This window comes from Malus domestica, chromosome 10 (assembly GCF_042453785.1).
Source record: "Malus domestica chromosome 10, GDT2T_hap1".
NCBI classification, from domain to species: Eukaryota; Viridiplantae; Streptophyta; class Magnoliopsida; order Rosales; family Rosaceae; genus Malus; species Malus domestica.
In genome coordinates, this window is record NC_091670.1 from 1,753,292 (window position 1) to 1,776,890 (window position 23,599).

At 38.7% G+C, this 23,599-nt stretch overlaps 2 long non-coding RNA genes across 2 annotated transcripts; one reads left to right on the forward strand and one right to left on the reverse strand.

Annotated features, from left to right (window-relative positions):
• Positions 1–3,998: 3,998 nt before the first annotated feature.
• Positions 3,999–4,786, reverse strand: LOC108170520 (uncharacterized). The gene is made up of 3 exons (XR_001786901.3): positions 4,555–4,786; positions 4,395–4,431; positions 3,999–4,073 (listed from the first exon to the last, which is right to left on the reverse strand). It is a non-coding gene; the product is annotated as an uncharacterized lncRNA (long non-coding RNA).
• A 16,136-nt stretch (positions 4,787–20,922) lies between these two features.
• Positions 20,923–22,674, forward strand: LOC114827343 (uncharacterized). The gene is made up of 2 exons (XR_003776532.2): positions 20,923–21,228; positions 21,887–22,674. It is a non-coding gene; the product is annotated as an uncharacterized lncRNA (long non-coding RNA).
• Positions 22,675–23,599: the final 925 nt, after the last annotated feature.

A 23,599-nucleotide genomic window follows, 5' to 3' on the forward strand; every position in this document is an offset into this window, starting at 1 on the left:
AATATTGCTCCAACAATGGCTAGGTCGTAGGTTTTTGATTAAGTTGATTAATGATTTCTCCCAAAGTAACTTATGATTCACATCCACCCCTATGTGAGAATGTGGTGTGAAAGTAAAGAGTCTCATATCAGTGAAAGGATTAACTTTGTAAGAGTTTATAAGAAGTTGCTTCCTATATTGTCGATTGATCTTATGGTCAACCTTCTTCATAGTATCAGAGTAGGTTGACAACCACATGTGTTCCACGTCACTCAATTCGTATTGTTCCCCACTTGAAAATCAACAACACTTGAAAGGTGTGTGAAAATGTGTGAAAGTAAAAAAGTCTCAGGTTAAAACAAAAACCTTACAAAAACTCATAAAGAGTGAATATTATTCTCTATATTATTAATTAATTTTATAATAGTACCAACTTTCTTCATCCTCGCCACATAAGTTAAGACATTAAGGGTGCGTATATTGCACCGGATTATTTCATACTGGACTAGCTTCAAGGACTAAGCTGGACTGATTTAGTGAAGTGTTTGGTGCAGTGTCGGACTAAAAAGCAAGATTCTAATATTATATTATTTAATCTATATCTATAATATGTTATTATTATTTAATATAATCTACTAATATCATTTTCTGTTTTCTAGAATCATCTTCCACTTCCTCTATCTACTTGGGGGGTGTAGTCAATTTGGATTTTAGAAGATTTTAATGGATTTTTTTAAGTGACAAATTTCATAGGATTTTAATAGATTCGACAATTCCATATGGATTTTGACTGATTATTATGGATTTCTATTATAGATTTCTATGGATTTGTAAGGATTTCTTTCATGAATTTTTTAGGATTTCTTTTTTGACTCCTACAACATAAATTCTTTTCTCAGTGCACAATCTGAAAAAGACACAAACATATATATATGGAAATATAAACCAATCAAATATGTCTTTTCTTTCCCTTTCTCATTTGAATTGTGATTTCTTTACGAAAAATAATTTTAACTAACCAAAACAAGTAGTGCTTCTAAATCAAATGTCTCAAAATTAACCCTTTTTCCTCAACAATTGATTAGTTCATAATGTGTTGTCCAGTCTAAGTACATCTACCATTATAAATAGGCTTTGGAAGATGCTTGCACCCTTGCACTAACATGATTACACAAAAAAGAACATAAAACTTGAATTGGCAATAAGATTCTTAGTAGTAATTTCCAAGAGTTCAATTAACATGGGAAAAAAATTAACACCTTCAAATAGAATGCATAATCATTACAAGAACTATTAGTAGCCATTAACACTTTCCATCAAAGCATTACAAGAAATACTATTACACAGTCCAAAATAAAGGAAATAAAAAATTCAAAAAAATATTGTACAATTCAAAAAATATAAGTTTGCAATTGGGACAGTGACGAATGAACGTGAAAGGAAATCATGTTGATAGGTTCTATGACCGGAAGAAAATGGAGAGTGAGAAAGAAAGATCGAGTTGCATTATGAAGAGAGGGAGAAAGAGAAACAGCCAGGGGGTTGAAAAAAAATCCTAGGGGTGGAGGTAGGATTTTGTTATGCTTATAATCCCTTCTCAAATTCTACAAAATCTCTTATTGAAAGAAATCTTTCAAAATCTATGAATTTTTTAATACCTATATATTTGCATGGACTCTATAAAAATCATTTAAAATTCTAGTTGACTGCACCATGATTCTAAAGTCCTAATTGACTACACCATGATTCTAAAGTCTTTTAAAATCATTTAAAATCCTCTACAATCCTTATTAAAGAACTTGCTCCTCCGATCTTGTCAAACCCTAGTCAGTTGGACCATGTCCTCGACATTGATACCTTCCATTACACCCAACCACATTCGACCCCACGGACTCCTCCTTCCCTTTCAACACCGATTGTCGTTACCTCCCTCCCTCACTCCCTACCGCTACCTACCCCAGCCTTCCATTCTCACCCACCACCTCCCACTACTCACGTGAATATTGAACCTGCCAACACCACTTCACATACTGGTTCATCCACTCATCCTATGATCACGCGTGGTCAACAAGGAATTCGCAAACCAAATCCCAGATATGCTTGCATCACTAATGTTACTAATACTTTGGTTGAGCCCACATGTTTCTCATAGGCCAATAAGTCTTCCCAATGGCGCCAAGCAATGGCGGATGAATTCAACGCTTTACAGCGTACCGGCACTTGGACTTTGGTACCCTACAACTCTTCTATGAACGTGTTACCTAATAAATGGGTGTATCGCATCAAAAAGAACTCTGATGGTTCCATCGAGCGTTTTAAAGCTCGCCTAGTTGCCAATGGCTTTCATCAGCAAGAGGGCATTGATTTCTGCGAAACCTTCAGTCCGGTGGTCACACATACCACCATTCGGCTCATTCTCTCTATTGCTCTTCACTTTCAGTGGCCTATCCGCCAGCTTGATGTTCAAAATGCCTTCCTTCATGGCACGTTGAATGAGGAAGTTTATATGCGCCAACCTGCAGGGTTCGTTGATCCACAGTTTTCGTCTCATGTGTGTCGACTTCGACGGTCCCTATACGGTTTGAAACAAGCACCCCGTGCTTGGTTTCAATGTTTTTCCCAGAAACAAGAAGACTTGGGCTTCACGGCTTCCCAAGCTGACTCGTCTCTCTTCACCTATTTTGATGGCTCAACAATCATTTATCTTCTCATCTATGTGGATGACATTTTAATCACAGGGAACAACACTGCTCACTTGTCTCAGTTCATCATGCAGCTTCGTACTCATTTTGCAATGAAAGATCTTGGGCCCTTACACTACTTCTTGGGGATGGAGGTTTCCCGGACGCCTTCTGCCTTCTATCTCACTCAATCCAAGTATATTTTGGAACTTCTACAGAAAACTAATATGGCTGACGCCAAGCCCATCTCAACGCCAGTTCCCAGTGGTAAACGCTTGAGTTTATATGATGGTGAGCCTCTCTCAGATGGATCTTCTTTTCGCAGTGTTGTGGGCGCCCTTCAATACCTTCTATTTACACGACCTGATATTGCTTACGCTGTCAACCAAGTGTGTCAGTTCATGCACTCTCCAACTACTGCGCATTGGGCTGCAGTCAAACGCATCTTACGGTATTTGAAAGGCACACATGATCACGGCTTACTTTACAAACCCAGTCCCCTCACTCTCACTGCCTTCGCTGACGCTGACTACGCTGGCGACCCTGATAACCGTCGTTCCACTGGCGGTCACTGCATATTTCTTGGTGAAAATTTAATCTCCTGGAGTTCGAAAAAGCAACGTGGAGTGTCACGGTCTAGCACAGAGGCGGAGTATCGTCAACTTGCCTATACTTCTGCCCATCTCTCATGGTTTCGCAATCTATTCCGTGATTTATATCTTCCATTACAGCCACCTCGTCTCTGGTGTGACAATATCAGCGCCATTGTTGTTGCTTCCAATCTTGTTTATCAAGCTCGCATGCGCCATGTTGAAGTGGATTATCACTACATCCGGGACAAGGTCATCCGCAAGGAAATAGAAGTTGGTTATGTGGCTACCACATACCAAATTGCCGATTTTTTAACCAAGGGTTTGTCCTCTGTCCGATTCCATTATCTTATCTCCAAGCTTCATGTTCGTCAACGCCCCGTCAGCTTGCGGGGGCGTGATAAATCTAGTTCGGATAACCCTAATAACAACTCCACTTCAGCACCACCAATTCCACCACGCTGCAATCTGTAATCAACTTGCTGTACAGCTTGGACAAAAGGAATGTTGCACATGGAACCCTGACAGCTAGACTACCACATGGTTTCTGCACCTTGTGTTCTGGTTGCTGCATCGTGGGCAGCAAAGACATCACTTGTAATGCAATTGTTTATTGCATGCGTATGTAACAGTGTCCACTTGTATTACATTTGTTTATTACATGCATATGTAACTGTGTATATAAAAGCTGATGTCCATTGCAGCAAGATTAATAAGGGAAAACATTATTGAATACCAAGTTCTTCAAAGCATAGTCATCACGTAGGGAATGCCTGAGAACTGCTCTGTGCATTTCTTCCTCATGATCCTCTTAAATGTAATTCTACACATTTTAAAACCAAAACTACTCTATAAATTGCACAGAAAATTAAAGAAACCCTATAAAGATTCAACCTTTTTTATTATCCAACAGATATACATAAACCCATTTAACAAAATCCAATTTATGACACAAAAGACATGATCTTTAGCCACAAAAAGCAAGAGAGAGAGAGAGAGGGAGAGGGAGAGATTGTTGCTCTTTGAACAAGCAGAATGTACAGAGAATCAAAATATCATAACCCATTGAACAAAATGAAAATTTAGGCAAAAAGGCATCATCTTTAGAACCCAAATGAAAGAATGTGAGAGAGAGAGGGCTTACGTGGGTGACAAGAAGAGGAAGAAAGCGGTGCCATTTCCTGTAAAAATGAAGAAACAGAGCATTAACAAACACAAACGCACAAATCTCAAAGGAAATTGGTAAGAAAGAATCCAATTGAGAAAAAAATCCGAAAACCAGAGAGGAAAATTCAGAAACTCACCTAAGACTCCGAACAAAACCTTGAAAACATGCACTGTTTTTTTATCCATTTCAAACGAATCTTGAAACGAAAGAAAGAAAAGTAGAGAACGCAGTTGAGGACAATCCCCAGAGAACCAGAAACTACACTGAAAAGGAAAAAGGGCCAGAGAGAGAGAGAAAGAGAGAGAGAGAGAGAGAGAGAGAGAGAGAGAGAGAAGATGATGGGGGAAAGAGCAAGATGTTTCTTCACGAAGTGGGAAATGGGGTTTTTGAGAGGAGTGCAAGAAGCGGTTGGGGTTTTAAAGGAAAATCTAGTCTCTGCATGCGCGTGAGCGCATCACGCGCATGCGAAGATGCCTTTTTTCTAATCACGGGCGCTAAGCGCCCTAAAGATGTATTGTGTTAGCTATTTACCATAATTGTTCATTGGGCATAGACATTAATAGTGTCACTATAGTTTTAACTTAAGTTACAAACAAACTAAAATCCTAGTTGGTCAAAATAGTATTTCTCCAAGTTCAATGAAATTTGATTATTGCAAAAAAGCACATGCTCTTCTTAAGTTACAAAAAAACACATGCTCTTCTTCTTTCCAAGGTCGAATAAATTTGGCTCACTCTCTGGAGTGTTTTGTAACATAGAACAATAAGCATGGAGATCATAGTTAGCTACAAAAAAAAAAAATAGCAATTTCTACCTTGATTAAAAAACTTAAACTCATTCAAATGTTGTTATGAGTATAAAATTAACAAATAAATAAGACAAAATAACCTAACAATTCAATCTCTATTCATTTCTTGACCACCCAAATTTTATTTCCATGGGATAATGGAGAGGTCAATATTATTAGTCTTGAACTAATATTGTTTAAACCTCCATACCTAGAAGAGAAAAACACATAAACAGAGTGAAGCTAAACATGATGTTCTAAATCAATCTTGCAAGGAAAAAAATGGAAACTATAAAATAAACCTAGCAACATATATTCAGTATTTCTTCTTCTATATTTTATTTGTTTTTTTTTAAGGCTAATTTGATATTAAAACTGACCTAATTTGAGCCTCCAAATCATCAGGCTTGGCAACATAAACCAACTCCACAGCCTTCCTGTGTTTTTCTTCTTTATTCATCCACTCCTCCCTCATTTTCTTCACCTCATCGTTCAAACCACGACTTGAGCTGTGGCCATTGCGAACATCCATGCTAATATGAAACTAAACTTACCCAGTGAAATTTGAACACAATGAATTACTTCTCCAGTAGAGTTCAATCTGCAAATATTTTCAATCAAATAATTTGTTCTTCCGTGGTTATGCTGTCATATGAGAAGCATTCACTTCTTGGTCATATTTTCATCAAATCCTTTAATGTCATATGAGAGTATGTAAGCTTAATGTCATATGTTAATTGTTTATTGATTTGCTTCATATGTGAAAAGGATTTAGTTTATGTTTCTATCAATTATTTTGCTCAATTGGTACGTAGCTTAATTATCGAACTAAGAAGGCACACAGCACACCACTCCATTACAAAATTGGAAAAAGAAAAGTGAGAAATATTCAAGGAATCAATTCCAACTATCTCTGAATCACATCACACGGCACAAAGCACACCACTTGATTCCAACTAAAATATTGAGCATTCAAGGAATCTAAACTCATACATGATTACTAACTTATTTCCCACTCAGCCAAATATGTGGTAAACTGCAAAAAAATATCCAAAAGTTAAAAGCTATACTGAAAAGCTAAAACATGCAAGGAGGGCTTTTGAGATAGATGAAGAGAAGTTAAGGAAGGCTTTTGAGATAGAAGATGAAGACTGTAGACATCGAAATTTCGGTGAAATAAATGTTGACCAATAATTAAAATTCCAACGCTCACGTGTCCCATAAATTTTACACATAGCATGTGACTCAACGAAAAATCAAAATAAATCAGAAATGTCATCAAATAGGACACGTTTCAACACCTGGCAAAAATGATTTATTTCATTTGATTATTTAAATCCAAAAATCAAGTTTTCGAATTCTATAAATAAGAAGCCAAGTCGTTCATTTTGATTCACTAATTCACATCACACCAAAACCTTGAAGTTTTGAAACTCTAAAGCTCTCAAGCAAATCCCGAAGGATCAAGAAAGTCATCTTCGTTCTTCGTCAAATCCTCCTTCAAGATCAAGCCCCAGCGGCCCTTGAAGAAAGTGTTCATCGTTCATCATTTGTTCATCATAAGATCAAGCCCCAACGGCCCTTTAGATCAACAACATCAACAAATCCACACATCCAACCGTTCTTCAAGATCAAGCCCAAAAGCCCTTGAAGATCCATTCATCAACTGTTCATCAAGCTCAAGCCCTAAAGGCCCTTGAAGATCCGTTCATCAACAGTTCTTCAAGATCAAGCCCAAAAGCCCTTGAAGATCCGTTCATCCTTCAACCTTCAAGATCAAGCCCAAAGGCCCTTGAAGAAACTTCCTTCAACCTTCAAGATCAAGCCCCAACAGCCCTTGAAGAAACTTCCAATCGTTCAAGCCTCGACGGCCTTAGGATCAATCGCACATTCACAAATCAACACCTTATGGAGATTGAATCAGAGGATTACATTTGAGAGAGATTGTAACCCCAAAATCATTAATACAAAATATTATTTTGTACACGTGTTCTTATTCCATTCATTGCAGGAATTTCCGTGTTTACAAATTTGGCACACTCGGTGGGACTATCTTTACCTCTCATCTCTTTCTCTGTTCAAGAAATCAAAGCACACCTCCAAAAGCAATGGCATTAAGTAAAGGACAAGCCGTTCTTGCAACCACCAAGGGAAGGAGCCTGAGCACTTCCTCCGCGAACGGAGCATCCATTGGCGCCACAACCACTCCTCAACATGTTGCTTCAAAGTTTATGCTGTTAAGGGAGAAATGAGGGCATCAAAAACACGAGCCTATCATCAACCTAACCTCGTTGGGGGCATTGAAGCATGCTGCTGAGGCGTACAAGATGACACCCCAAAACGGCTAACGAGGTTCTTCATCAGCACCCTGAATGTCTGAAGGAAAGCCGCATCTGTTGGTCGCACAAGACATGACCATCGGCGTTACCTCCATCGAATAACAGCTGGCTCAAATGAGCGAAGCAATTGCAAAGCTCACAAGGATCGCGGAAGAGAAAGACTTGCAGATCGCTACACTCGTCAACCGACTAGAGGTGCAGGATGACGAAAACCCCAACCCAAAGGTTAATTCGTTAGAGAAAAAGCCAGCGAAGCAGATGAGCCTGTGGTGGAGAAAGTCGAAAAGAAACCTGAGCCAGACCAAGCAGCGGCACTCATGAGATTTCTTTCTATCTAACAGTTGTAGGAAATGATCACCAACACCATCAAGGCACAGTACGAAGGGAGCTCACATACCTTCATGTTGTACTCAAAGCCCTACTCCAAGAAGATTGACGCCCTGAAGATGCCAATGGGTTATCAACCACCAAAGTTCATGCAATTTGATGGAAAATGGTAACCCTAAGCAGCACGTCCCCCATTTCGTTGAAACTTGCAACAACACGGGGACGGATAGAGACTACCTCGCCAAGCAGTTTGTGCGCTCGCTGAAAGGAAACGCCTTTGAATGATATACGGACCTAGAGCCTTAGTCCATCAATAATTGGGAGCAATTGGAAAGGGAATTCCTTAACCGCTTCTACAGCACCCACCACACTGTAAGCATGTTAGAGTTGACAAGTACGAAGCAGTGGAAGGACGAGCCAGTCGTAGACTATATCAACCGATGATGCACTATAAGCCTCGACTGCAAAGACAGACTCTCGGAGATTTCCTCGATCGAGATATGTGTCCAAGGCATGCAATGGGGATTACACTACATCCTTTAAGGCATCAAATCGCGGACCTTTGAAGAGTTAGCCACCCGCGCTCATGACATGGAGTTGAGCATTGCCCATCATGGAAAGAAAGAACTGATCGCCAACTACAAGAACGACAAAGTTTTTGGACCAAAAGTAGAGAAGGTTGCGTGGAAACCCACCAAGGAAGCAATGACGGTCAACATAGCTCCCGTCAAAATCTCTACACGAGGCAAGGCGATTCAAGGCGAAGCTTTTCATGATCAAGAGATGCGTAGATGCACTTTGAAGAAGCTTGAGGATAAGACTTATCCATTCCCTGACACTGATGTGGTTGCCATGTTGAAAGACTTGTTTGATAAAAAGTGATCGACCTACCTAAGTGCAAATGACCGGAAGAGATGAATCGTACTGATAGTCCAAGGTACTGTAGATTCCACCGCTTTATCAGTCATCCGACAAAAAAGTGCTTCGTGCTTAAAGATCTCATCATGAAGCTGGCTCAGAAAGGAATCATCGAGCTAGATCTTAACGATGTGGTGAAGTCAACCTATACCACTATCATTTCCGGCTCTTTTGACTCAAAATCTTCACCTCAACCACTTGGGGCATGCTCCAAAACCATGTCAGTCAAGTTAAGTGAAGTTGAAAGATAGATTCATGTCACTCCAAAGAAACTGCACAAGAAGCATACGTCTCCCCCATAAGTTCATCAATCGGAAAAGGGGCAAAACAACTCTCGTTAACCTCCAAAACTACATGAAAATGTTGCGGATGATGAAATTGCGACACGAAGATCGCCCGTTGCCATCACGACGCGATTTTTTCCTCGAAGACTTCTTCAATCACTCGATCAAGACTTATTGTTATGAAGATTGCAAGGAATGCCTTTCTAAGATCGTTTAAATTCACATGCTCCTTGTTCGTAGAGCCTAAAAGGTGACACCAAAGCTCCTCGTCCGCACGAGCATAAAAGGCGACAACAAAGCTCCTCACTTGCACGAGCCTAAACTAGATACGGCAACAACGCTCCTGGTCCACACGAGCAGAAAAGGAGACACCAACGCTCCTGGTCCGCACGAGCCTAAAAGGCGACACCAAAGTTCCTCGTCCGCACAAGCATAAATAGCGACAACCAAAGCTCATTGTCCACACGAGCCTAAAAGGTGACAACAAACGCTCCTTGCCTGCACGAGTTGAAACTACAAACGGCACCAAGACGCTTCTTGCTTGCACGAGCTGAAACTTCAAACGGCACCAAATGCTGATTGCCTGCATGAGTTGAAACTGCAAATGGCACCAAGATGCTCCTTGCTTGCACGAGCTGAAATTGCAAACGGCACCAAGATGCTCTTGGCCCATAAGAGCATAAATTGCGTACGGTACAAAAAAATACTAAAAAAAATAATATGTATTTGAACTACGTCTTGACTTGATCTCTTTCTTTGGAAGGGTACGTAGGCAGCTCGAGATTCAATTTCAAGTTCAGTCACATAAAAAAAATGGGTTTGATTAAAGTTTCATTAATGAAGGTCAATTTTATTACAAATTTATTTTGTTAAAAAAAATTTGTAATTTTCTTTGTTATTATGTATTTACAAAAAAAAAAAAACAAAGGATACAATTTCTTCAAAAGAAAAAAGGAAATATATATATATATGTCTAGGCCCAGCAGCAACAAAAGGCACCAGCCCAGGCCCGATTCTCTCTCGGTCCGTACATCCCTCAAGCCACAGGCCCTGTCATCTTTTTCAATGCCTCATACCTTCAAATTGTCTCCCTTTTTCTTCTCTCCTTTCGTGATGGATTCAACATACTCCATAACCTACAAGGTGATGTTGTTACTGTAGCTGTCGTTGAATTCAACCCATAGCTCGAGACTAATAATGGGATGATTGCAATGGTTACCGCGAAACTGTCTAGAGGGAGGAACTTTCCAATGGGGTCGCAACACCGGCAAGGTCAGAGTTTAAACTTAGGGCCCAATGTCTACGATGAAGGCGGCCTGGATCTCTTCTCGAAGAATCGACAGATTCTTTTTGTAGCTCCATCTTCCTCTAAAGACAGTTGCGATTCCCTCTTTTTGTTCTCCACAGCCTCAGCCTGAGCCTCACTTCAAGTTCCTCGCGACTCGGCCCAAGTAAACTCCGCTCCACCGACTGCTCTGCATCATTCCTCTACTCCAAGCTCTTCCGCCTTTCATTTCATGTAGCACCATGCAGTGGCTTCCATGCAGTGACGAAGCAGCAAGAAGCTCCGCTTCAACTCAGCCCACGTCATCTCTATCCACTCCAAGCTTAATAAGCGGATCTCGTCGGTCCTGAAGTGCAAAAATTGTCGGTGACCTCTTGGTGTTGTTGTCACTTACAACCAAGGTTCTAAAAAACGCTAGGCGCTAGTCGGGCGGTGGGCTAGCGCCTAACGCCTAGGCGGTTAGGCCGGGTCTAAGCTAGCGCCTAGGCAGCCTAAGCAGATTTAGGTAAATTTCTTGTATATTATATGAATTAATTAAATTTACTATATCAGATGTAAATAATTATTGAATAATATGCTATTTCTTATAGAAGAACATACATATGTGAATGTTTTATGTACATATATAGTATGCTTGCCTAGAAAAAAAAAGCAAAATATTATCTAAATAATTTATAATTTTAATTTATATAACATTTATATATATAATAATAATATATTTCTCAAACTTGTAAGTGGATGATGACACATAACATTTATATAAAAAGCCCCCACAAGTGGGTGGTTTTCATAATTAAAAATTTAAAACCATCTGACCCTTGTAGTAGTTGTCCACCCTATTTCACCTCATCCAAGGTAGACCTCAGTCATCACTCATCACCAGCTTTTTACCTTGGAAAGTGAAATGCCATTCGTTTCTTCTTCTTTACGGTTTACCTTTTCAAATCCAAAAAATTTGATCTTTTAGTCTCTCTCTCTTGTTCTTTTTCTAGAAACCTCTAGCACTCTTTTAGTCTCTCTCTCTCTCTCGCTCAGTTCTTTTTCCAGAAACCTCTAGCAAAGCAACCATGGCTATATTCAGATGCAGATGCAGATGGGAGTTTCGATGCAGATGTGAGAGTTAGAGTTGCAGATCCGATGAGAGTTCGAGACGGCAAGAGTTGCAGAGCCTTCAACATTGGCAAGAGTGGAGACCGTGAAAACTGGAAGAGATGATCGACGACGATGGCCCAGAAAACCTCTCGAAGTCGCTATGGGTGAGTGCACTGCAGTTGAGGAAGAAGAGACGAAGTGGCTGACGACGATACTTGGTTTCTGAAATTGGTTTAAAAAAAAAAATCGCCCAGCTTCGCCTAGCCGCCTAAGCGAACGCCTAGAGCCCGGCCGATTTTTCTGGCCGATTTGCAAGAAAACGCCTCGGATGGTGACCGCCCAGCGCCTAGGCGGCCGCTTAGGCCGTTTTTTAGAACACTGCTTACAACGACGAGAGGCTGTTCGATCCTAAAAGCTCAGCCCTCCTCATCAGCATTCATCAACTACCTCAAGCTTCATCATGCTTCTCCGTCATCCTTAACACCATTGAACACCCAGCTGCAAATCCAAACAGCGTCGCAAACACCAGCACCCCCACAGGTCTTCTGCATCTCCTCCTTGCTGTTGAAGTAGACCAAGTCACCATCTCCTCCACTTATGCCATTCGCAGTGATCAGCCTGTTGTCAACTCTTCTTCCCCAAACGTATCGGCAACATCAATACGAACAACGCGCTTCTTGACTCAAAGCTCAACAATGGCAGTGCAACAGCTTTCGTACAGCAGCCTTCATGCTGCAGCAAACGGTGGCAAAACACAGCAACGTCACCACCAAAGGAAAACTGTGACCAAAAGACACTACACAGCAAAATCTCATCGTAGTCTTTTGCATAGCACCACACGGTAACGTCACCACCGAGGGAAAACTATGACCAAAATGCATTACATAACGAAATCATGTTGCAGTCTTCTGCACAGTGCCACACGGTAAAAAAATGACGCACTTCATAACAAAATCCTGTTGCAAACGTCACCACCAAGATCAAAGTTGGCGAAGAACTTCAGTGATCGCCATCAAACGACTAGCCGGTCACGAAGCTCGACGCTTTGCACTACCTCAAGCTTGTCACTCTAGGCGCCATGATCAAAGTCGACGAAGAACTTCAGTGACCGTCATCAAACGACTAGCCAGTCGTGAAGCTCGACACTTTGCACTACCACCAAGCTTGACTCCAGCTCTCCGTCCATCTTTGTCCTTCCCTGCAAATTCCCTAGCCCATCATCAAAATTTATACAAAAAAAAAGGTTAAACTATGTTTACTACCCTCACGTTTTGTGATTTTCAACATTTAGTACATCAAGTTTTTTTTGTCCCAGAGTCATACTTAAAGTGTAAATTTTGGGACAATCGCATACATTTGTTAGTCAAACTGTTAAGTCTTCCGTTAACTGATGACGTGTTGCCCACGGGGACAATGACTGGGCGCCACGTGTCAATAAGGGTTCCGCATGGATATTTAAAAAAAATTGAAAATTACAAAAAAAAAAAAAAAACCCTTCATCTTCCCCAAAAAGCAACCTTCTCAGAAGAATTAGGCCCCCTCTTCTTCTTGAATCCAACAACTGCAAATCCAATCAAAATTACAATCAGAGCCATCCAAATTATCAACCCTTTTGTTCCCAAATCCAAAGAAACCCTAATTCACAAAACCCAAATCCATTTTCAAATCAAACACGCAAAACTCACAAAATCTAAAAAAATGAAGCAGAAACAACCCACTAAGAACCGGATCGTGTTCACCAGCTTCTCCATCAACGACGTCTCTGTGGTCTTGTCCAGAGTCTCTACCGTGGCGACCCAGACAGGCCGGTTCGCACTGAGTCGGCGGTGTGAAAGGTGGGAAGTGGATGGCGATGACGACGAAGATGTAGATTTCAGGCCGGCGAAAGAGGGGACCTTGAGGGTGGCGGAGAGGGAGACCTGGTCGAAGGTGGAGTTGGAGCCATAAGGGGAAATGGCTCGGGCTAGGAAGACCTGGGACAGAGCCACAGAAGTAGACGAAGTCATGAATTCTGCTGCTACTCTGTGGTAGGAGGAAATGTTAACCCAGACCTTCTAACCTCTTCTCTCTCTGTGTGGCTTCAATTCCCATAAAATCCATTCCTTAAAAATCAAAGGGAAATGAAATCGAAAGCCCAGAAAATGCAAGAAAACCAGAGGGACTTCGAGAGGTAAAATTGAATTTCTCCTTAATCAAAATTGAAAATCTTCAAATCCGAAACGATTGATAAGTTTTTGGGAAAAATTTGGGTTTTTAAATTGACTCTGACTCGGAGCCATTGGAGAAACAAATTTGGAAGGTTGGAGAGAGAATAAGATAAGAGAGAGGGAAGAAGAAGGATGAGGAACTTACACGGCGAGACGAAGATGGATCGGTTGAGAGAGGTCGGGCGGTCGAATGAGAATCGTATGGACTGGGCAGAGGGGGTCGCGGTCGCGACATTAAAGTGCAGGGGGGGAAGTGGGAGGAGAAGCTGGAAGTAGGGGAGGCGAGGGCGCGTGGGATCTGGGTTGGGTGGTTCTGCTTTTATTTTAGATGTTGGGTCAGCTGGGATTTAGAGAATAGAGGGAAAAGAATAAGATGTTCGAAAGAGAAGAAGAGCGTTTTCTTTTTTTTTAATTTTAAATTTTAAATATCTACGTGGAACCTTTATTGACACGTGGTGCCTAGTTATTATCCACGTAGGCACCACATCATCATTTAACGGAAGACTTAACAGTTTGACTAACGGATGTATGAGACTGTCCCAAAATTTACACTTTAGGTATGACTCTAGGACGAAAAAAACTTGATGTACTAAATGTTGAAAACCACGAAACATGAGGGTAGTAAACAGAGTTTGACCCAAAAAAATAAAAAATAAAAAAGGGGGATAGTGGAGCAAAGTGATGCGGCACCACGTTAAAAGAAAGAAAAAATAAATAAATAAATAATATATATATATATATATATATATATATATATATATATATATATATATATATTAAACTTTGGGTGCTTCATGCACCATATATATATATGGCCGACAAAAGATTAAAAAAAAAGACAAAAGGTGCCTCAGGCACCATGTAAAAAAAAAGTATATATAAAAAAAAAGTTTGGTGATTCACGCACAAAAGAGTAAAAAAAAAAAAGAAAGGTTCATGATGGTGGTGGGTGTGAGCACCGTCGAAAGCAAAAAAAAAAATTAATAAAAATGATTTGAAAACTTTGAGTTTTAACGATAAGGACAAAATAAAGGGTAAAGTGAACAGTACCAAGATTGACTTTTTAATGTAAAAATGTGATTTTTCGTTAAAGTGAACAATACCATGGGCTTTTCGTTAAAGTTCTCTAAAAAATGATGGTGGACGACATCATGTGAAAAATAATAATAATAATAATATAAAAAAAATCATAAAGTCCTTTCGTGCTTCTGGCACCATGTGAAAAAAAAAGTACACTAAGTGAAACAAAGCTCATTTATTAATTTCTCTAAAAATTTACATAAATGTACATTTTACATGAGTCAAAAAAAAAAAAATATATATATATATATATAATAGGAGCATTCATAAAGGTTGATCAAGTAGCGCCTCATCACTCGGCGGAACTCCAGGAAGAAGAGGCACTGGATGTTGATTGTTTGGAACATCAACACTCGGTAAAACTCCAGAGAACGAAGGCAATAGGTGCCTTTGAAGTAAAGCCATAAACATCTGATGGTCACTCTTAATCCGACTTTCAGATTCTTGCAGCTGGTAAAACTTTCTCATCATGCTCGTCGAGTAACTATTGGCAAGCATGTGCAACTCTCTGTTTTCACGCTTAAGCCCTCTAATCTCTTGCTTAAGACTCGCCACCTCAGCCATCAGTGACTCGACTTGACAAGTTCGAGCAAGAAGGCGTTGGCCCACATTTAATACGGAGCCCGCACACTAAACACTAAAAGTCAGAGAGTCCTGAACAGCCAACTCATCAGACCGCTTGGAAATGATCATGTTGTCCTTGGGGGTGAGAAGATTTCTAGCTACCACCGTAAAGATTATGTCATTCTTCATCGCAGAGTCCCCAACTGTAAGAGGACCGATGAGGGATAAAAAGGATGGGTGTCATATGTTGTCTAGAGAAGACATATCAACATCTTCCCCAACATTCAAATCAAGACGACGATCAGAAGGATGGGTACCATTACTAGCTGTCGGGAAATTCCTATATATGTCGACCTTCATCCTCCATAGTAAAGCAAACCTGCAAAAATGCTCAACTCTTTTTCACCTTCGAAAGTACACTCCCAGCAGAGCCTCTCGAAATACTCAATTTTCTTCCTCTCCGGGAATGCCTCTGCAAACAAATGACACCAAAGCAAAAATATCTCATATCACCAGGGTCGAAAGCAAAAGTGTCTCATATCATGCTTTTTCCCTGTCTTTTCTTTTACCCTTGCTCTTACCCACAAGAAAAGGAGAAAGAAAGCAATCAGTCGAAACCTGAAATCAAACTTCCAATCTGAAATTGATTGCCCTTAACCTTTGCCTGGTTGCTTACCTTGCATTGCTCTCGAGTATTCATCATCGCTGAGAAGTAATGCTCTGAAGGACCATTTAAATGCAAAAGTTGCATTCCATTCCTGCATTGGGGACAAATACTGCAAGAGATTGAAGCAGAATGATCAATGATGAGCCGGAGCAAAGCACTATAGCACAATGCCCTTCCTTGCAGAACCGTATAACTTAGATGAAGGAGTCTAAATCAAATCCAAACTCAGCATCGTTGCCCTAATCAAAGAGCTTAAAAAGCTTCAACAGCCTTTCGCTAGCACCGTCACTGAAGAGCAAAGCCTCGTTGTGCAACGTTATCAAATCACCACCACTTCTTCGAAAGTAAGAGTATCTCATATCATGCTTTCTCCCTGTCCTTTTCTTTGTCCTTGTTCTTACCTGTAGGACAAGAAGAAAGAGCACAATCAGTCGGAACTTGAAGTCAAACTCCCAATCAGGAATCGACTGCTTGGAACCCTTCCCTGATTACTTACCTAGCATTGCTCTGCCGGGGAAATAGACAAGGTAGTAGAAGATACCACATCTGCCTGAAGAACAAATAAGGCAAGTAAAAATGATACATTGAAGCATGTGGAGACAAGTACAAGAAAACACGTGCCAATTCATCCGCTACTTTTTCAAAAGTAAAAGTATCTCATATCATCAAGGTTGCAAGTACTCTAGATTTGGCGGACTTCTTTTGACCCTCAAATTCTTGAGTCGGCTCGCTAAAGCATGGTGAAATCACAAGTCTAATTCAAGATCAAGTGTCCACTACCCTTGAATCAAATTCAACTCTAGATAAAATGAGTAAATTCAGACATTTGGTGCAAGTTTGGCAGAAGAAACCGCCCAACCCAGTGCAAGAATGAGCTTGTGGAAAGTCAACAATTGGAGGAAACTAGAAAATCCTTCAACCCAGTTCAAAATCAAAGCTGTGGAAAGTTAACAAGCACAACAAAATATTGTTGATTCATCCACTACCAAAGCCAAAGACCATCTACCACGTGAAGCTCCTTATGGTCCAATTTCATTCAAGATCAAGCCTCGACGGCCCTTGAAGAAATTTCAAACAAAGTTCAAGAACAAGCCTCAACAACCCTTGAAGAAATTTCCAGCCTAATTCAAGATCAAGCATTGGCGACCCTTGGATCGACATCTACATTAAGGCACTTCAAAACGCATCTCCTACACATGACAAGCACATGTATACGACGCGCCTTGAAGTGGGGGCATTTGTAGACATCGAAATTTCGGTGAAATAAATGTTGACCAATAATTAAAATTTCAACGCTCACGTGTCCCATAAATTTTACACATAGCATGTGACTTAAGGAAAAATCGAAATAAATCAGAAATGTCATCAAATAGGACACGTGTCAACACTTGGCAGAAATGATTTATTTCATCTGATTATTTAAATACAAAAATCAAGTTTTGGAATTCTATAAATAGGAAGCCAAGGCATTCATTTTGATTCACCAATTCACATCACACCAAAATCTTGAAGCTTTGAAACTCTAAAGCTCTCAAGCAAATACCGAAAGATCAAGAAAACCCTATTCGTTCTTCGTCAAATCCTCCTTCAAGATCAAGCCCCGACGGCCCTTGAAGAAAGTGTTCATCGTTCATCATCCATTCATCCTAAGATCAAGCCCCAACGACCCTTTGGATCAACAACATCAACAAATCCACACATCCAATCATTCTTCAAGATCAAGCTCAAAAGCTCTTGAAGATCCATTCATCAACTGTTCATCAAGATCAAGCCCTAAGGGCCCTTGAAAATCCGTTCATCAACAGTTCTTCAAGATTAAGCCCAAAAGCTCTTGAAGATTCGTTCATCCATCAACCATCAAGATCAAGCCCAAATGCCCTTGAAGAAACTTCCTTCAACCTTCAAGATCAAGCCCCAACGACCTTTGAAGAAACTTTCAACCGTTCATCCAAGATCAAGCCTCGATGGCCCTAGGATCAATCGCACATCCACAAATCAACATTTTACAGAGATTGAATCAAATGATCAAATTTGAGAGAGATTGTAACCCCAAAATCATTAATACAAAATATTATTTTGTACACGTGTTCTTGTCTCGTTTCATCGTAGGAATTTCTGTGTTTACAAAGACGACATAGTAGGATAAAAAAATTATCATGCACATTCATTGTTGTCCATCTCATGCTTCTAAAAGCTAACATGCCAACTAAACCTTTCATATTACATTTTTCTAGTGATTTCAGCACAAATTGTAAAGGAAATGATGTCGATGGAATGAAAACTCTTGTAATTAACTTCCAACCAAAACAGTGGGAGTGTAATTAAGTTGTTGGATGAGGTAAAAAAGCATCATATAAATGTTCTGATAACTATTTGCATGTATAACATAGGTGGCCATTCATAAAATGCAAACACATTCGGAAAGTGCCAATGCTAAGGTTAGGGGAAATTTTGGAATGATTGGTTTGGTGGGTCGGGAACTGTTGTGCCAGCCATCCCCGCTACCGGTGCAAGTGAGATTAAAGTCAGTAAAAAGAGGGGGAAGAATGAGGTGCCAACTGAAATAATTAAGGTTAAGCAGGAGGAGTTAATGGAGAACCGGCCAAGAGAAAACCAGGCTAAGTTAACAGGAATAACCTTCAGACATTCTTATCAGGTATCAACGTTATGTCCTTGTTTTTTTTTTTTTTTTTTTGTGATCTTTTAGTTTTATCAATTGAAAGTGATTTATATCTTTTGACTTCTGCATTAACACCTTTTTTTTCATTTATAATGTTGAGAGCTCAAGGAATTGTGTTGCTAAATTTTAATGCATAGTGAAACTATTTACAGTATGTTTTTATTGTTTGCAGTATGTTTTTATTACTATGCTATGAATTTGAGATAGATAAAGAGAAGTTAAGGAAGGCTTTTGAGATCGAAGATGAAGATGACATAGAAAAATAAAATATCATGTACAAACAGGACATGTTCGTTCATCTTATGCTTTTGAAAGTTAACATGCTAACTAAACCTTTCATATTACGTTTTGGAAGTAATTTTCAGCATAAATTGTAAAGGAAATGATGTCGATGGAATGAAGACTCTTCTAATCAACTTCCAACCAAAACAGTGGGAGTGTAATTAAGTTGTTGAGTGAGGTAGAAAACATCAGATAAATGTTCTTATAACTATTTACATGCATAACATAGGAATTTGTATTATAAAATGCAAACACATTCGCAAAGTGGCAATGCTAAGGTTAAGGGAAGTTCTGAAAATAAGTCGGTGCCAAAAGCAAAAAGCCACCTATTCCGTTGTTCTCACCTTTCCTTTTCTTCAAGGCTCACTGCCAACGGGACTTTTACGGCAAGAATAGACTTTCTCAACTTTCCTTTTCTTCGAGCCCCGACAAATGGGTCAGCAACCAATGAGTCTATATAACCATTAAAAACCATGAATTTTTTTGTTAGTAACATGAATTGATGTGTTTTAAAAACTTTAGTTAGATTTACGAAAATTTGAAGACAACGAAAAAAGAACATGTGCATCACAAAAAACAGAATCAAAATTATTCATTACTCTAGCAAAATTAATCAAAATTTCAAAACACCGATTTTCTTTTTATCTCTTCGTGTTGCTTCTGGTGACATGGGAATCAAAGGAGGATGGTGGTATGTTGTTGATGCGGTGAATCAGAGAGCCAAAGTTCATTGCCCGGAAATTTTCTTCATCCTTTGCCCCTCACCTCCATCAAGGTTAGTAGGTCAGAGGTTGATTTGAAATGTGAAATCTATCCAAGAACTTAAACTGCAGCCGAAATCATATCCTTCATAAACAAAGAGATCGAACATTTCTAGAAAATCCAATTCGATGAACAAATAACTTTGATCGAATTTACAAAAGTTGAAGAGAACGAAAACTGAAAAGATGAATCACTAACCCGATGAAATTTTTTTATTTTTGGAGAAGAATTTGTTCCGAAAGCTCCAATATTTTACGAATTTCTGTCACTAAGTTTGTCGATCTTTTTCTATTTGGAATGAACTGAAACCACACAATGAACTTTTGAAAACCAAAATTAGCCTCCTTCCGATTATTCATCTCTAAATACTGGTGGTATGCAGGTAGTTAGTGTTGAACCTCCCAACTCAGATCGTGGAAATCTATGGGGAGGAGAAAACTGCCCATTACCGTTGAGCAGTTTGAGAGGCTTAAGAACACCTACTTGTTTTGCTTCTTTTTTTCAATTTTCCATTTTCTTTTCCAATACTTTTTTGATTATTTATTTATATTTTCTTTATACTGTAACCTTCTTTTATACTTCGTGTTTACATATATGGTAAAGATAATATATATATATATATATATATTTTTTTTAATTTGTGTTTTTAAACTGCCCACTACTGCTTAGCAGTTTGTGAGGGTAAATCGTTAAGCACGTTCGTTTATATAAAAAAAAAATTAATTTGTTTTCTGTTCAGTAATGGGTTTTTTTACAAATTTGTCCTCATTTTTGAAACTTTTGTGGTTTTTTATTGTGAAGGAAGCAAAGGGCAATATTGGGTTTATATTATATTATATGTACTAGCATATGGGCACATACAAAGTATGTGAGAAATTTTTTTATTTTTGTTTTTGAAATAGAAGGAGAGAGGAAAAGAGTGATAGAGAATGTGGGAGTGAGAACTTTTTTTTTAATTTTTTTTATTAGAGATATGTTATGATTACATGTAGGTGGGGCTATGAAAAAAAATAACAAAATTTGGTTGTGTAAAATTACATTTCTGCCTCATATTTCTTAAAGAAAACTAATAAAAAGGACTTCAAAATTTTGAATTTTAACAAAAAACCAAGTACTAAGTTTATTTAATGGTTAGGACAAAGTCCAACATCAAACTAGCCCAATAAGACTAGCCCAAGAAATGAGTTTCCAGTTTTACCCCTAAAGGCAACTCTGTTCCCGTTTAATCCTCTCTCCCTTTCTCGATCTCTCCAGACTCCACCGAATCTCTGCTTGTCGATCTCCAGGTCTCAACCTCTCCGCCTAATCTCGATTTCTCTTTTGCACAGAAACAATTCCTCCGCTTTTGTAATCGAATTGATCTCTGTACCTCTCTTTCGATCTCTCCACCTTATCTCTGTTTTCATTTTCAATACCATTTGAATTCACCATTTTTCGAATCACCATATTAGGAGTCTTTGAGGATGAAGGAATTTAAGGCTATTGGGTTCTGGGCATCCGCAGCATGAGCATTCGCAGCATTGGTGGTACTGCTAGGTACAGACACTTATCCATGACATTTCTTAACAAATTTCTCCAATATTACAGTTTCCCTTAATTTCTTCAAACATTTTTAAGTTCTAATCAATCTTTTTCGACCTTTAACATTCCCTAATACAATTGTTAATAAGTAAGTTCCATGTCTGCAAATAAAATAAAAAAACACATTTTTTACTTGTTATCTTTATATTTTGAAATTTCTCCAGCAATCCGTCATGATCTACCAAATATATTAGTTTTTAGACATGTATATATGCAGGTGTACCCCTTTGTGTTTGTATGCATAATTTTTTTTTAAATTATTTATATTGCTATGTGGAAATTGCATATTTTTTGTTATTGCTTCGTTGAATACGAAGTCAGTGCTTGGAAACGAAAACGCCAAAGCAAATTAAAGAAGAAACTTAAACAAGATTAATGATTGACAGCTCAATGGAGCATTTTAGGTACTTCATAGTAAAACCCATGTAGGAAATGTGGATAAATCGCCCCGAATTATGGAGGACCCGGAGTTCTCTGCAATTGTCTGGCTTAAAGAGAATTTCATGAATTTGAATATCAAAATAAAAGTTGTTTTCTAGGAATGATAATTTATGGTTTTTAGTTTGGTATTAGCATTTGCTGTTTGGACACAGGTACTGTTTTTGTGTGTTAGGTAGTGTATAATAACTTCAAGAAGGATAAAAATGGCTACTGGAAGTGGTTTGTTGGGAACCTGGCATCAGGCGGTGCTGCTAGTGCTTCATCTCTTCTTTTTGTATATTCTCTAGACTATGCAAGAACACATTTGGCAAGTGATGCCAAGGCTGCCAAGAAGGGTGGTTGAAAGGCAGTTTAATGGTTTAGTTATGTTGGAATTATCGTGTATCGTGGACTTTACTTTGGAATGTACGATTCTCTAAAACCTGTGGTTTTAACTGGTGGCCTGCATGATAGCTTCTTCGCTAGCTTCTTGTTTTCTTGTTGGGATGGGGAATTACGATTGGTGCTAGATTAGCTTCTTACCCCATTGACACAGTGCGCCACGGATGATGATGACCTAAGGAGCAGCAGTTAAATATGGTAGCTCTTTGGATGCATTTAAGCAAATTATAAAAAAACGAGGGTGCTAAGTCGCTGTTTTAGGGTGCTAGAGCAAACATATTGCGTGCTGTTGCAAATGCCAGTGTGCTTGTTGGCTATGACAAGTTGAAAGTCATACTTATTGGCAAGAAGTATGGGTCTGGCGGCAGTGGTTAATGATGCTATGTTGACATAAGCATTAGTTATTGTGTAAGCACCAACTCTAGTTGAAGAATTTGGATAAAGGAAGTGCTTTTATGTTTCCAAATGTTTGTATGGATCTGTTATTAGAAAGTCATAGTTACTGGGATGAAGAATTTTGAGTTTTGTGTGCTTGTTATCTGATTGATCTCTGAATGGAAGTGCTTTTACGTTTTTAAACGTTCCTTTGCTGATCAAAAAAAAAACTATTAAGTGTAGACGGATATCACTGCAATCATTATCGGAACGTAGATTTCTAAAGGAAAAACTAGAAGAGTCTGATATATTGAGAAACGACCAATGCTTTGATAAGTACTAATTTTCTTTTGTAAAATTTGATCTGACCACTATTTGATAATTACTAATTTTCTTAATACAATCTAATTAACATTTCAGGTTGTTCTGATTGTAATTAATTATGTTAATTTTGGAGTTTTCATGTGTTAATTACAATCAAATTGGGGTTCACAAAATAAATCATGTTAATTTGATTGTAATTAATTATGTTAATTTAAGGGTTTACAAAATAAACACCATTTTTGAAATAATATTTATGAAACTGAATCAAAATAACCCACATTATTTTGGAACTATAACAAATTACCCACACTTTTTATAAAACTGAATCGAAATAACCCACACTATTTATCAAACTAAACCAAAATAACTCACACTATTCTGCAACTATAACCAAATAACCCACACTATTTATCAAACTAAACCAAAATAACTCACACTATTTCTGGAACTATAACAAAATAACCTACACTATTTATGAAACCGAACCAAAATAACTCACATTATTTATGAAACTGAACCAAATAATCTACACTATTTCTGAAACTGAACCAAAATTGCCCACATTATTTATGAAACTATATCATGATAACCCACACTATTTATGAAACTTAACTAAAATAATTCACACTATTTTTGGAACTATAGCAAGATTACCCATACTATTTATGAAACTAAACCGAAATAGCTTACACTATTTCTGGAACTATAGCAAAATTACCCACACTATTTATGAAACTGAACCAAAATAATACACACTATTTCTGGAACTAAAACATAATAACCCACACTATTTATGAAACTAAAC